Consider the following 14573-nt stretch of genomic DNA (forward strand, 5'->3'; position numbering starts at 1 on the left):
GCTCCATCAAGCTATGTAGACAACTTCCTTAGATATGAATATGAATTGTTTATACCTATATAATTAGATATTTCAATTTTTTGCTCAGTCATTTTAGTTCTGTCTGTCTCTCATACACAAGAAGATAATCTCAGGGTAACAAATTATAGACATTGGAAAGCCCAGTGCTGGCAGGTCTGTAGGGAAATGGGTATTTTACAATGATATTGTCTTAACAGGACTGCAGATTGGTGCTATTATTTGGAAAGTAAGATGGTAATATATGGGGAATCAGAAAACTAAATAATTCCATTGCTATGTCTTTATTCTAAGAACCTTATAAAAAAGAGGGTGGTATTGGACATTTCTTTCAAAAAAATTCATAGCATTCCTATAAACCAATTAAAATAATCAATGCATTCAACAAGTAGAGATTATTTGAATAAATATTGATGTTATTTCCATAAAAATATTATAATATTATATTTTATTTAGAGGTAGCAAGGTAGCAAATTGGGTAGAGAATTGAGCTTGGAGTAAGTAATATATGAATTTGAATGTGGCTTCAGTCATTAACTAGCTGTATGAATCTGGGCAAGTTATCTCTATCGAAGTTTTCTTAATTATAAAATATGTATAATAATGGTAAGTTCTCTTAGCTGTTGTGAAGATTAAGTGAAATAATATTTTTCAAGAGGTCAAGTGACTTGTCCAGGATCATACAGTTAGCATGTGTTGGAACCTGAACCCAAGACTTTTTGGCTTAAAGTCAACTCAAATCTACTTCACCAGGCATCACCATTAATTGTTTGATACTCAAGTTTGTTCAGTCAGAGTATTTTCCTTCATTTTCCTTCCACAAATAAGGACTGCTATAAGTATTTTGTAGAAATAGAAACTTTCTATCATTTACTTCCTATTGACATCTATCTATCTATTTGTATATTTGTGACCTAGCCCAGGGTCACAAAATCACACATATGTTTGTACATATATATATATATATATATATATATATATGTGTGTGTGTGTGTGTGTGTGTGTGTGTGTGTGTGTGTTTGTGGGTGTAGGTGCATTTGGTCACTTTTCTAGTGTAATTTGAAAATATTTAATGGAACATTTGGATCAATTCACAGTTCTACCAACAATACATTAGCTTTCCTCACTTTTTGTCCAACACAATCCACACCCCATTTTCCACATCAGCAAGTAATTTCTTCTCAGTCACAATTATGTCCAGTATACTAGGTCTTCATATCACATCCTCTTGTTACTTAGTCATTTTTTTCAATCATAACCAAGTGTTTATGATCCTTTTGGGGGTTTTCTTGCCAAATATACTAGAATTCTTTGTCATTTCCTTCTCTCATTTTTACAGATGAGGAAACTGAGAAAAACAAGGTTAAATGATTTACCCCAGGGTCACAAAACCAGTAAGTGTTTGAGGTCTGATTTGAATTCAATTCTTCCTAACTCCAAGCCTGGTACTCTAATCACTATGTCAGCTAGCTGCCCTTCCCCCACTGTTTAAAGTGCACCAAAAGTACTTACCTAAGTTGAGGATTTATCATTTTTGGTAGACAATGTGTTCTAACAGTTGAGTAATAATTTGGGGGAGATGGATAGGCTACTGCATCTTGAATTCAAATTACTCCTCAAATCCTTCCTTGCCATATGAATTTGGGAAATTCATCTTATCCTCCATTATCTTCAGTTTCTTCCATTATAAGAAGATAATTATAGTTAGAGAAGGTCATCTCCAGTAGAACTGATTCATTTCTGACCACTGGACATAGATGACTCCAGAGAAGAAAGTGAAGCTGGTGATTTTTTGCCCTCCCTCACTTAAATCCAATTTACTTGCATGTCATGGTATCAACTCCCTATTGTCATGGTTCTTTCTGAGAACCAAGGACAAACAAAAACCTATGTGAGTAACAGAAGTTGGCCCATTGCTGGCCAGCTGGGCAACATAACTATTTTTATTCTTTCTCCCTCCTTTGCTTCCTTCCTTCCTACCTTCCTTCCTTCCTTCCTTCCTTCCTTCCTTCCTTCCTTCCTTCCTTCCTTCCTTCCTTCCTTCCTTCCATATAAGTTGTCCCATCCTTATCTGAGGCTTGAAAACTGGTAAGATATCTTGGAGTTTACCAGCCCCATATCACTCTGGTTTGCATTGATTGGCTTGAATTGACAGGCTCGGAGTGAATGTTTTTTGTGATGTTTTGACTAGAAAATCTGAAGGTTTTCTCCCAATTAAATTGTTTTTTGCTAGGCTGTGGAGTTAAGTGACTTGCCCATGGTTAAATTTTTTTTTTACTATATAAAAAATATTGTTCTTTGCTCCATTTCTTTCTTACCTGTCTTAATCACTGAATGGGTATTGCCCCCAGTTAAAATGAGACTTGATAAAGACATTAGTTTAATATGACCAAGGTCTCCCATTGAGCCCAGGGTCATCTCCAGGCATCCTATTGTATATCTACCCAATGAATTCAGATGACTACAATGGAGAAAGTAAGACTAGTGACATTTGCACTGCCCTCTCTCACTTAAATCCAATTCATTTTCATATTATGGCATCACTTCCCTGATGTCATGGTCTTCTTTGAGAAAGAAGGATAAACAACAAGAGGTCAACATCCTCCTCTTAGTTTTTCACACTAATAGTATATGTGTCATCCTTAATCCTCACTGTCTCCCATAACCCATGCCAATTTATTGCTAATACCTGCCAATTTCACCTTTTGAAACATCTCTAATAAATGTCTTTCCTCTAACACTGCCACCACTCTAATACAGGTTCTTATCACTTAACACTTGGATTATTGCAATAGTCCACTAGTGGTCAGTCTCCTTCTAGTCACTCTCTCTTCAATCTATTCTCTGTTTGTTATGGTTGCACTTTTCATGTATGGATCCAGAATATTTTAATCATGATGGGTGGAAGTTGAAACAGATATAAATTCCATTTAAATAATTTTTTTAAGGTTCTAGAACTTAAAGCTTATCTAAACTGTGATTAATGGATTTAAGAGGTAGGATTTTCCTCTTCATTGGAAGTTTTCAAGTGAAGTCTGAATCTCCATTTTTTGGGAATGTTAGTTTTCTTGATTATATGTGAGTGGAAAACATGACCACTCGGGTGCATCCATACTCTCACATTTCATAATTATATGAATTTAAACATTTCAAGAAGTAAAAAAATGAACGGTATGATATCTTACTTGGGTATCAAGCATTCTGGGAATGTTTTCTTTCTGAATTGACTCAGAAACACTCATGAAAATATTTCAGAGCTCAGGATAGGGGAGTCCATTTAACAAATAAAGTATGAGACTGAATTATTTCCTATTGATAAGCCAAGACTCCCAGTTTCTGCCTATATTAATGTTAGCCTGAAATTTAATGATAACAGAGTCTTTATAAATTTGATTCATAATTAGCTTATCCTTAATGTATTTATTCCAGGATCCAGCTCAAATTTTCAAATATTTCTATAGTTTTCTTTCCTAAAAAAGGGATTTTTTTTTGTTATTCAGTGGATGTTTCAAAAAAGTTTTTTTAAAGAGAACTTACCTGATCTTGTGAGGTTACATTTCAAATCATAGTAAAGTTGATATCTTTTATAATTAGAATAAAATAAAATCACATCTAGTATATGTTGTGGCCACATGGAATCAGAAAACCAGAGTTTAAAACTCTTTTTATGCTATGAACCAACTCTGTGACCTCAGGATAGTCACTTCATCTATCTGGGTCTCAATGTCCACATTCCTAAAATGAAATAATTGGACTAGAACTAGATGGATTCTGTTCCCTTCTATTTTTATCTTAGAATCTATGGCTTTAAAATATGTAATATATGCTCTTTTGAGTTTGAATTATATCTTATAGATTATATGAAACCTATTTATATAATGTGAAAGTTTAATATAATTCCACAAAAAGCAGAATATAAATTAGAAGGCTATAAACAACTCTTCCTGTTATCAGTATTGCAAAGTAATTACTATGAATGTTTATATTTCAATAGCTTTAATTGTTGTAAAAATTAGAAGTGGTATCCTCTCCAATGAATATGATTGCCAGTCTAGACAACTTGAGGGATGTTTCAAATTCCAGGTATCAAGTTTAGGCCCTGGATCATGGAAGCACAGATTATTAAGTTGTTGCTAAAATATTTTCTAGTTTAATGACTTCAAAGTGTAAGTGTAAATCACATGAACTGATTATTAATAAATCATCACGTTCTGATGTCTCAAGCAGATCATAAAACAAACAGAATTATTCAAAGTAGGCAAGACTACAGCTTCATGAGCCTTTATTGATTTTTCACAGATGATGTGAGAAAAAGATAGCTGTATTTATGGTCAGAATATTTGGGTTAAAATTTTGACTTTGTCATATGTTACTTGTCTGACTCCGGGAAAATGTTTTAGCCTCTTAGTGAATAAGGTTCCTTAATGTAAAAGAAGAAGTCTGGATTAAATAACCTCTACAATCAATTTCTACTCAAAATCTATGGTATTTGTGCTGTGATTCAAATGACCAAGAAGCCATCTAATTCATGAAAATGATGTCTCAAGTTAATTGTGCTCATATCATGCCCCAAATATGTCTTAGGTTGAATATAGATATAGTATAAGTCAGACAGAAGTTATTCAAATAAAATTAAGTTAACAATGTATATTAGAAAACTACTAAATGCCATCTAATTGTTTTCTCTTTGCAGGCTTTCCATTAATTTAAAGTAAGGCAAGGAAAAAATTAATTAGTGTGTAGATCTAGACAAAAGAAATCTTCCATAGGGAAGATATTCAGAATCTTCCTAAGACTCAAGCCTCCTTAAAGGGAGGAACTATTTCATTTTTTATCTTACTTCCTCCAGGATACTCTCTTGTCTTTTGGGGGGTGTGGGGCATATGGTTTGGACCTGTGTTTCATCAGAATGCTCATTAAACATTTACTACTCTCCTACTATTTGTCATGGACTATGATAAGCATTCAAATATGCAAAAAGACGGTCCTGCTCTCAAGGAGTTTACATTCTAATATGGAAACACAAAACTAAAAAAGAAAGCTGAAAAATCAGGGGTGAAGGGAATAGATCATGGTAGAGAAGCCAGTAAGAGAAATTCTAAGGTAACATAGGTAAGAAATGAGTGATATCTGAGTTGAGGTGTCTTCTTAAATGCAGGATTGGAATTTATGGCCCCATTGTCCAATCAGCATGGCATAAGATATGGATAAGGTGGAGTATCAGAGCTAGGGACAATGAAATTTTCCCAGTAATGAGAATTCTTGGGCATAGTGGAGAAGGTAGTAACAGAAATTCCAAGGTAAAGCAGTCAGATGACAATTGAAGAGATATCTGAGCCAAGGTCTCTCCTTAAATGGAGAATAGGAAGCTCTATATGAATTATTTTCTCCACTACTCTTCACCTATACCTTTTGCACAATGTATAACATTAGAAAGATGATTAGATCAGTGGTGGCAAACAAATAGAAACATGGGTCACTAAACCAGAAAAGGATCCAGTGAATGCATTTTTGACTTAATTTTTAAATGCTAAATTGTTTTATTTTATTTTGAATTATTTTCTTAAATTATTATTATTTCTTAAATTATTAAATTTTCATAAATTATTTTCTTAAATATTTACCAATTAGATCTTAATCTGCCACACTTAAGAGTGCACTTTTGATCCTCTGATTTAGAGCAATGAATGTGTTAGAGATGGGACTTGAACCCAGGACTTTACTCATTACTCTATGCCACTTCACTATTCTTTAATTGGATTCAAATAATTTATAATTTTTGGAAATATTTTATTTATTTTTGAGTTTTACAATTTTTCCCTAATCTTGCTTCCCAGCCCTCACCCCCTACAGAAGGCAGTCTGTTAGTCTTTACATTGTTTCTATGGTATACATTGATTTAAGTTGAATGTGATGAGAGAGAGATCATATCCTTAAGGGAAAAAAATAAAGTGAAAGAGATAGCAAAATTACATAATAAGATAATGGTTTTTTTTTTAAATTAAAGGTAATAGTCTTTGGTCTTTGTTCAAACTCCAAAGTTCTTTCTCTGGATACAGATGGTATTCTCCTTCGCAGATATCCCCAAATTGTGCCTGATTGTTGCACTGATGGAATGAGCAAGTCCATTAAGGTTGACCATGACCCCCCATGTTGCTGTTTGGGTATACACTGTTCTGGTTCTGCTCATCTTGCTCAGCATCAGTTCATGAAAGTCCTTCCAGGCTTCCCTGAATTCCCATCCCTCCTGGGTTCTAATAGAACAGTAGTATTCCATGACATATAAATACCAGAGTTTGTTAAGCCATTCCCCAATTGAAGGACATTCATTTAATTTCCTATCAAAGAATTTATAATTCTAAACTAGTTCTTCTATTTTCTCATTGGGTGATTTATTTTAAAAGAAAGAATTAAATTCATGTGGTAAAGGGCTTTGTGCCTCCCAGAGAAGAAGGCAGTATAAACATGAGCTAATCATTAGTATAAGAAGATTCATTCCCCCCACATTAAAAGTAGTTGAATTTCATTGATAGTGAAGTGATTCCTATACATGCTGTATAGAGCTTTCCATAATCATAATATTTGGAACTTCTGAGGAGATTTCCCCCTTAAAAGTACTTTAACAAACATTAGCTATAATTGTAAAGAGCTTTAGGATCCTTTGGGATGAAAAGTATTGTATAAATGTGCCATGTAACTATGCCTATTACTTCTGTACATTGCTGCATAAATTATAAGAGAATGAGAGAATGAATTTCAGTCCCGTGCACTTGAATGTTAATTGGGAAGAAAAATCTCATTTTACTCGTTTGGTGATGACAATTATATCAAAGCCTATTTGCTTTAGCAGACATTCATTCTTTGTTAATCTTGACAGATTATAACCTCAGGTGTGCTTGGTGTCTGGGAGCCTTTGTGTATATCTTGACACAAGGTTTAGTGTCAATTCCCATGCTCATTCTGCTGTGAAGGCATCTTACAGTATCTTCAACCTCATGATATATCATTCTCCCACATGTACCTAGACTCTGCTGAAGCAGAGAATCTAATCCAAGTGCTTATTATTTCACTGGGCTGCTGTAATGCTTTGCTAGTTCTTGCTGTTGTTTATAGACTTATCTCAATAAAGAAACTGAAGGTGTTTGCTGTGAAAAAAAATGGAAAATTCCCTGCATTTTCATTATAAGCTTATTTCTTTATATTTATTAAAGCTTTTTTTCCCCTAGGCAAACCCATAGAATTCTTTCTGTTCATTTTGGGGTCTAATTTTTGGGTTACAGAACATATTTATTAATATTTGCTAATAAGTGCATTTATGATTTTATCAGAGCAGCACTCTCATAAAGATGGATGGTCTGTCCATTGTTACAAATCATAACCCATCTAATTCTTCCCATCCTGACTAGCTATTGTTTATGTTCTCAGTTGTTGAGAATACAGAGAGAAAAATGAAAATTAGATCTACCCTTGGAGGAACTTTACTGAAGGTAAAAAAAATATACACAACTAGGAAAATCACCAAGAATATGCATGTATATGTACTGTACAGAAGCAGAGATCTAAGTCTTCTTATTTATTATAGTAATAACAGAATTGGGCTACATTAAATAGTAGATAATTTTGCTTGTTTCATGGCCTGCTATGACCAAAAAACTTTTTTTACCTAGTGGTCAGTTCACTGTTACAAAAATATGTAAATAAATAACATTTAAATAATAAATTAAACAAATCATGTTTAGGATATCTTAATATCACTAATGATTCAAAAATTTTAGAAAACTATTCCAGATTCAGAGGACCTAAATCATAGAATTGTAGTTTTATATTATAGAGAACAATAATATCAATCCTGAACATTTATATATCAAATTTTTGAAGGAAAAGTTTGATGTATTAGAAGAGGAAACAAACAAGAAAACTATAGTATTGAGGAACCTCCATTTACACCCCTCTCAGACCTAGATAAATCTATCCACAAAATAAATAAGAAAGAAGTTAAGGAGATAAATAGAATTTTAGAAAAGCCATATGTGAGATCTCTTAAAAATGCTGAATGGGAAAAGAAAATGGTATACTTTTTTCTCAGTGGTTCACACAGTCATACACAGAAACCATAAGCAAGTGTTAGAGTATAAAAACCACACAAATATAGGAAAACAGAAAAAATTAAATGCACTATTTCATACTATATTATAATAAAAATTACATTTAATGAATGCCCTTAGAAGCAGTAATTAAAACCAAGCAGGGAAATAAATAATCTGCTAATGAAGATGGTAAAAGATGGGCATGAGAGTATAGGTTTAGAGGTAGTGTACTTGGGGAAGAGAAGGACAATCTTTTCAGAGACTGGAATAAAGATGGAAATTGTAAGGGTCCTGTCCAAAAATTGTAAGATGAAAAGGAAGGGAAAAGAATTAGTTCAAGGTAACATCATCTGAGATGGTTGGGATCAGGATTTTTGGCAAGCATGAGGAAAGAAGAGAAAGTTTGAGTGAATTGTTGTTCAGTTGTTTCAGTTGCAACTAACTTGCAATTAATTAATTTCTGGGTTTTTATGGCAAAGATACTTGAGTGGTTTGTTATTTCCTTCTCCAGTTCATTTTAAAGATGAGGAAATAAAGCAAGCAAGGTTAAATGACTTGCTCAGCATCACACAACTAATAAGGCCAATTTTTAACTTGGGTTTTCTTGATTTAGATTTAGTGCTCTACCTACTGTGCCACCTCAAGTTGAAACCACTGGAGTAGGGAGTACTTTTGGCACGCATAAAGAGGAAAAAAAAAGAAGATTGAAACAATCATTTTGGTGAGTGTAGTAGTAGGCATATTAAAGAGGAAAAAAAGATTTACCTTGCTTTAGGAAAGGGCAAACAAAGAACAGAATAAATTTGAAAAAGATATACTTCATAGTAAGTGTGACAGTTCAACAGCACATGAATACAAGTGTAATTTAAGACTAGGGTTTAGATAGGTAGGAGTAGCAAGGGATTGGTGAACAGAGGATAATATAGAATTGAATTAGCTCACTAAAGGGATTAGGAAAGGAGAAAAGAATAGCCAGCTGAAGAATTCTTGATCATAATCTTTAGATCTTACGATCTTTTATTTATCTTAGACTGACTTTTAATTTAATATGCTTTCAAAATATTTATTTATTTTCATCCATATGTACATGTATATTTTTAAGTTACAAGATTTCCTTCCATTTCCCCTTCCCATCCTCCTCCCATCAGCAGTGAATAGTCAGACTAACATTGTACATACATAGTTTTGATAAACATGTTTACAGATTAGTTATTTACAGTATGAAGAATTAGGATTAAGGGGAAGAGATAAATAAGAAATAATTTTTAAAAAGTTTTCATCAGAGTCTGAAAGGTGGATCTTATGATCTTAAAACAGATAGTCTGCAACTAAATTCCCTCAGTTAGAAGATAGTATAATAAAAAACCAATAGCACATATTGTTCAGTTTGTTGTGAGTTCAGATAAGGTAATGTCAAAAAGTCTCACTGTTATTTTCTCTATATTGTTTTGGACTGAAATTGATATTTTAATGGTGGAGAAACAATGGCCAATGAAACTCAGAGACTATTTTGCATTTTAAAGTGTTGCATGGGATATTGAAAGGTTAAGACATTTGCCTAGGTCATATGGTCCACATGTTTCTTAGGTGGGAACTCAACATGGATGAGATGCTATTTGTGTTATATGAACACAATATAGCTAAATTAAGAGAGACTTACTGTTTTCAGGTAAGATACAAGGAGATGACTAAGAGATCAACTCTTGAGAACCATCTGTTATAGAACAGTTGCAATCAGTACCAATGGAAAAAGTACACACAATAAAGAAAACACATATCCTTAGTGAAGAATTATTTATGCCAATAGATCAAAATTTCAATGGATCTTCAAGCATCTAATTCTATGAAATTGTTTTGAATGACTTCCCACAAAAATGGCCATAGAAGACTAAGCCCAAAATCACTTGGAGGTTTTTCTCCTATTTTCCTTTTTATAATCTATTTGTTTGATTCATATTCCGAGTAATGAGAATATCCAATTTGATAGAGGTTCTTGTAAAGGATTTGAGGAAAAACACTGATAAAAGTTTTAGCTGAGATCAACCATTCATACTGAGTTGAATAAGAAATCTCTAAGAGATTTTGGAAAAGCCTATGACATCAGGGGCTCAGGTGGATTGATTGCTACAAAGAATAGTAGAAAAACTGAGAAACTGAAAATCAACTTTTATTATTTCTCAATTTTCTGTAGGGCAAACTTCACTATTTCCTACTGGTTTACACATGGTCAAGTATGCTTTGCTTCACACTATTGTTAAAACAGATTTTGTCTTATAGGCAAAACAAAAGATGTCAGAATTTCTTTAAAAGTGTGAATCTCTAGAGGAAATCTCTCATCAATATGGTGCCTGTTTTCCTTTCCTAAAACCCAAGATATGTTGACTAAAAGTTTAATGTATTCTGAATGTGCTAATGAATTCAACTCTACCACCTTCTAATCTAGTCTCAGGATCCATCCATCTAAGCAGAGATAGCTATATATTTGTGAGAGTCAATGAAAAATCTTCTAATTTCCAACTATTTTCTTCCTCAACTTTTTTTTAGGTTTTTGCAAGGCAAATGGGGTTAAAGTGGCTTGCCCAAGGCCACACAGCTAGGTAATTATTAAGTGTCTGACACCGGATTTGAACCCAGGTACTCCTGACTCCAGGGCTGGTGCTTTATCCACTGCGCCACCTAGCCACCCCTCTCTCTCAACTTTTTCAAAGGATTTGAAAATCTTACCTCAAATATATATTCCTTTGGGATTAGATAATAACTTTTCAAAGACCTTTTTGAAAGAAAATCTAGTATCTGGGTGGTTTAAACATTAATGTATTAATTCCTCTTTACTACATCAATTTAGAGATTAAGTGTTTGAAACTTTGTAAATCAGGACAATGAAGGAATGAGAAAGAAGAGAGGGCAATGATGTTGAGGACAGAGAGGCAATGGAGGACTGGACCATGGAACACTACTAAAAGGGGGCAAGTCTATTGAGATACTGAAGTGGAACACTGGGTACTTGGAATGTGAGGAAGGTATGAGAGATGATGATGATGTTTGTCCTTTGTTGTTAAAGAAGACCATGACATCAGGAAGGTGATGCCATGACAAGAACATGAATTGGATTTGAGTGAGGGGAAGTTGTGCTAAATCACCAGTCTTCTATTCCAGAGCCAACTGGGTCCAGTGGCCAGACATGAATCAGGACAAGTGAAGATGGCCTTGGATGCAAGACAGTTAGGGTTACATTGCCCAGGGTCACTCAGCTAGTAGGGTCAAGTGTCTGAACTACTGTCCTTAAGACTTCAAGGCCAGTAATTTATTTCCTTATATAAGAGATGCTGAAACTAAGAAAGGCAGAATAGTATAGAATAAAGAATACTAGGGATTTTGATTTTATTCCCCTTAACCAGCAGAATAGCTATGTCCAACTTTCTTCTCTGTACCTTTTCTGATCATCACAGTTATTGTCTTGTATTCAAATTGTATTTATTTTGAATATATTTTGCATTTACTAATATGTGTAAATGACGTTCTTCCTTCTAACCACCAATCCTTTTCAAGTATGTAAACTCCTAGAGAGGAATTATTCTTAGAAGGGCCAAGAACATCTTGGCTTTGTGGGGAAGTGATACATTAAATTGCTGATCCTCAGCATCACTCTATATAAATGAAGGGACTGAGTATAAAGAATAGTGCAGTGGGAAAGAGTTTTATCTGGAAGCAGAGGATTTGAGTTCAATTTTTACTGTCATTTTCTACTGTGGAACCTTGAGTACACAATTTGGTTCTGTGTGATCTAAACCTATTTGCCCTAGGCCAATTATATAGTGAATTATAGTTAGCCAATGTATATAAATATGAAAAAACAGTATTTTCTACTGACCCATTTCCTTCCCCAAGGTGATCCAATGAAATTGGTTAGATTTTGAAATTCACTTGTCTTTTGACTTGAGTCTGTCAGTAAAAACTTGTACTCTAAATCCTACAGGGCTTTTAATGTTATAAAACTTCTCAGTGATTGAACACATGACTATTATATGCCTTTCAGACTCACATATTTGAGAAAAATCAGTGACTTACAAAATAGCTAATATCAAGAGGACTTCAAGCCAGTATTGGAAAACAAGAAAGCTAATTAGTGGCAACAATTTACTTCTGAGCAAGATTCTCATAATTTGCTAGGTCATGACCTATAATTAATGTATTTTGTGTATTTCTTCCACTAAGATAATTGATATAATGCATAATACAAATTCCTTTAGGGATACATCTTTCTTAAATACAATTAAAATTCAACAATAATCTTATGCAGATAGACTGTATTGAATATTTCAAGGCATCAGATCTTTATATCAGTGCCAGTAGAAGAAGAATATACAATAGGAAAAAATGGCATTTTAAATGCCACTACCATTGTTTTCCAGAGGGACAAAGTGCTAAAATAGAAAACTGCAACAGATTGTTAGAAAAATGGTGTGTGTGTGTGTGGGGGGGGGTGGGAATCTGCTAAAGATGTTAAAAATGCCAGATGATGGTAGAATTTAAAATCTGTTAAAAAAAAAGCAAAACAAAAACAAAACAAAAAACCAACAATAACAATTCAAGAATCCCCCTCAAAAAACAAGATTGTAGCAAATAAATTGTTTTCTGCATTTAAACAGCCCTCTCTTGCTACCTGTGCTCCCATATCCTATTTAGAAGTACTCTGGGAACTTGGATGAATTTATAGAGAAAACGACTGCATGCAGCAAGTAGTTTGGTATTTGCAAAAGTCTTGAAAATAATTTCATTTAGAACCTAGGGGCTTTGTTCAGGAATTGTCCTGTCACTTATAAATATGCCTGCTCTGGCTCTGACATAGCTTCAAGCAGCCCCTTACAGGAGACTGCAGCCAAGTTGAAGCTGGCATATGTCAAAGTGATGGGTATGAAGAGTCTCAGTGTCTTAAATAACATCATTACTTTGTAAGGACTAACCTTATAGGGGGGTTTCTACAATCTGAGCTTTACAACAAATCTCTCCCAAATCCTTTCATGATATTTTCAAGTAATGCATGAATGTGGTGGAGAAACAATTGGTGAAGGAAGTCTGAGTGCAAAACAGAAGAATGTGGATGGGAGAAATATGGGAGTGAATGTTTGGGGTAGGGGGAGAAGAAATTATACATATATATATTTAAAAAGCACATGACAGCAAGGTAAAATAGAGAAGATTAAATAGTATATACATATGTATCCATGTATACACATATATGTTATATGCATGCAAACACATAATTTGTGTTGTTACTGTTCTGTTGTTTCAACCCCATTTGGGGTTTTTTGGCAAAGATGAAATGAATGGTTTGTCAATGCCTTCTCCAATTTATTATTCAGATAAGGAAATGTAGACAAGCAGGGTCAAGTGACTTCCCAGGATCACACAGTAAGTGTCTGAGGCCAGGTTTGAATTCAGTTTTTTCTGACTCCAGACTTGGTGCTCTACGCATTGCATCAACTAGCAGCCTCATTAATTATAAGCATATATGTACATTCAGAAATATACAAGCAAAGCAAAGCAGAGAAGAATGGGGGGGGGGGAAGTACGTATATATGTGTTTGTATCTATATAAATGGATACTTAGGAAAGTCCATTTATTTTAAGATATTCCAGGGATATGTTATCAGAATATTAATTTCAGGTGAGCAGTTCAGTGAGCATGTAATATTTGCATCTAAATTTCTTTCGTTTTCCTAAATGAATAGTTTTTCATATAATCTATATAAAGGGGATCATTTTAGCTAAGCATTATAAATACAATTTAGATTTCATATTTTTATAGTCCTTTGAATGAAAAGCACCTTGCAAAACAACGGATGAAATTATACCCAAATTCTGAGCATCTATCAAAGTGTGTAGTATATATTCTTTTAAAAAGAACATTTTCAGATATAGCTTTGAGGAATTAACAGAAATCTCTATTTAAAAATATTTCATAACTGCAGAAATTAAATTTTTTCTCTTGTGTTCAGAAGATAACTGGTAGAAGAAAAAACTTTGAGAAAATTGGGTTAAATTAAAAAAAGCTTCCTATATGGGCCACTAGGTGGTGCAGTGGATAGAGCACCCACCCTGGAGTCAGTAGTACCTAAGTTCAAATCTCCTCTCAGACACTTGATAATTACCTAGCTGTGTAGCCTTGGGCAAGTCACTTAACCTCATTGCCTTGCAAAAAACTAAAAAAACGTAAAAATCTTCCTATAATTGTCAATTGGGGAAGCTAGGTGGCACAATGAATAGGGCCATTAATCAAGAAGACTCATCCTCATAAGTTCAAATCTGTGCTCAGATATTTTGACTCTGGGCAAGTAACTTAACCCTGTTTGTCTTAGTTCTTCATCCGTAAAATGATCTAAAGGAAAAGGAGGACCAATCCAATTACAAAGAAAACCCCAAATGGGGTCATGAAATCAGATACAACAGAAAAACAAGTGTACAACA

This window comes from Macrotis lagotis, chromosome 1 (genome assembly GCF_037893015.1).
Source record: "Macrotis lagotis isolate mMagLag1 chromosome 1, bilby.v1.9.chrom.fasta, whole genome shotgun sequence".
NCBI classification, from domain to species: domain Eukaryota; kingdom Metazoa; phylum Chordata; class Mammalia; order Peramelemorphia; family Peramelidae; genus Macrotis; species Macrotis lagotis.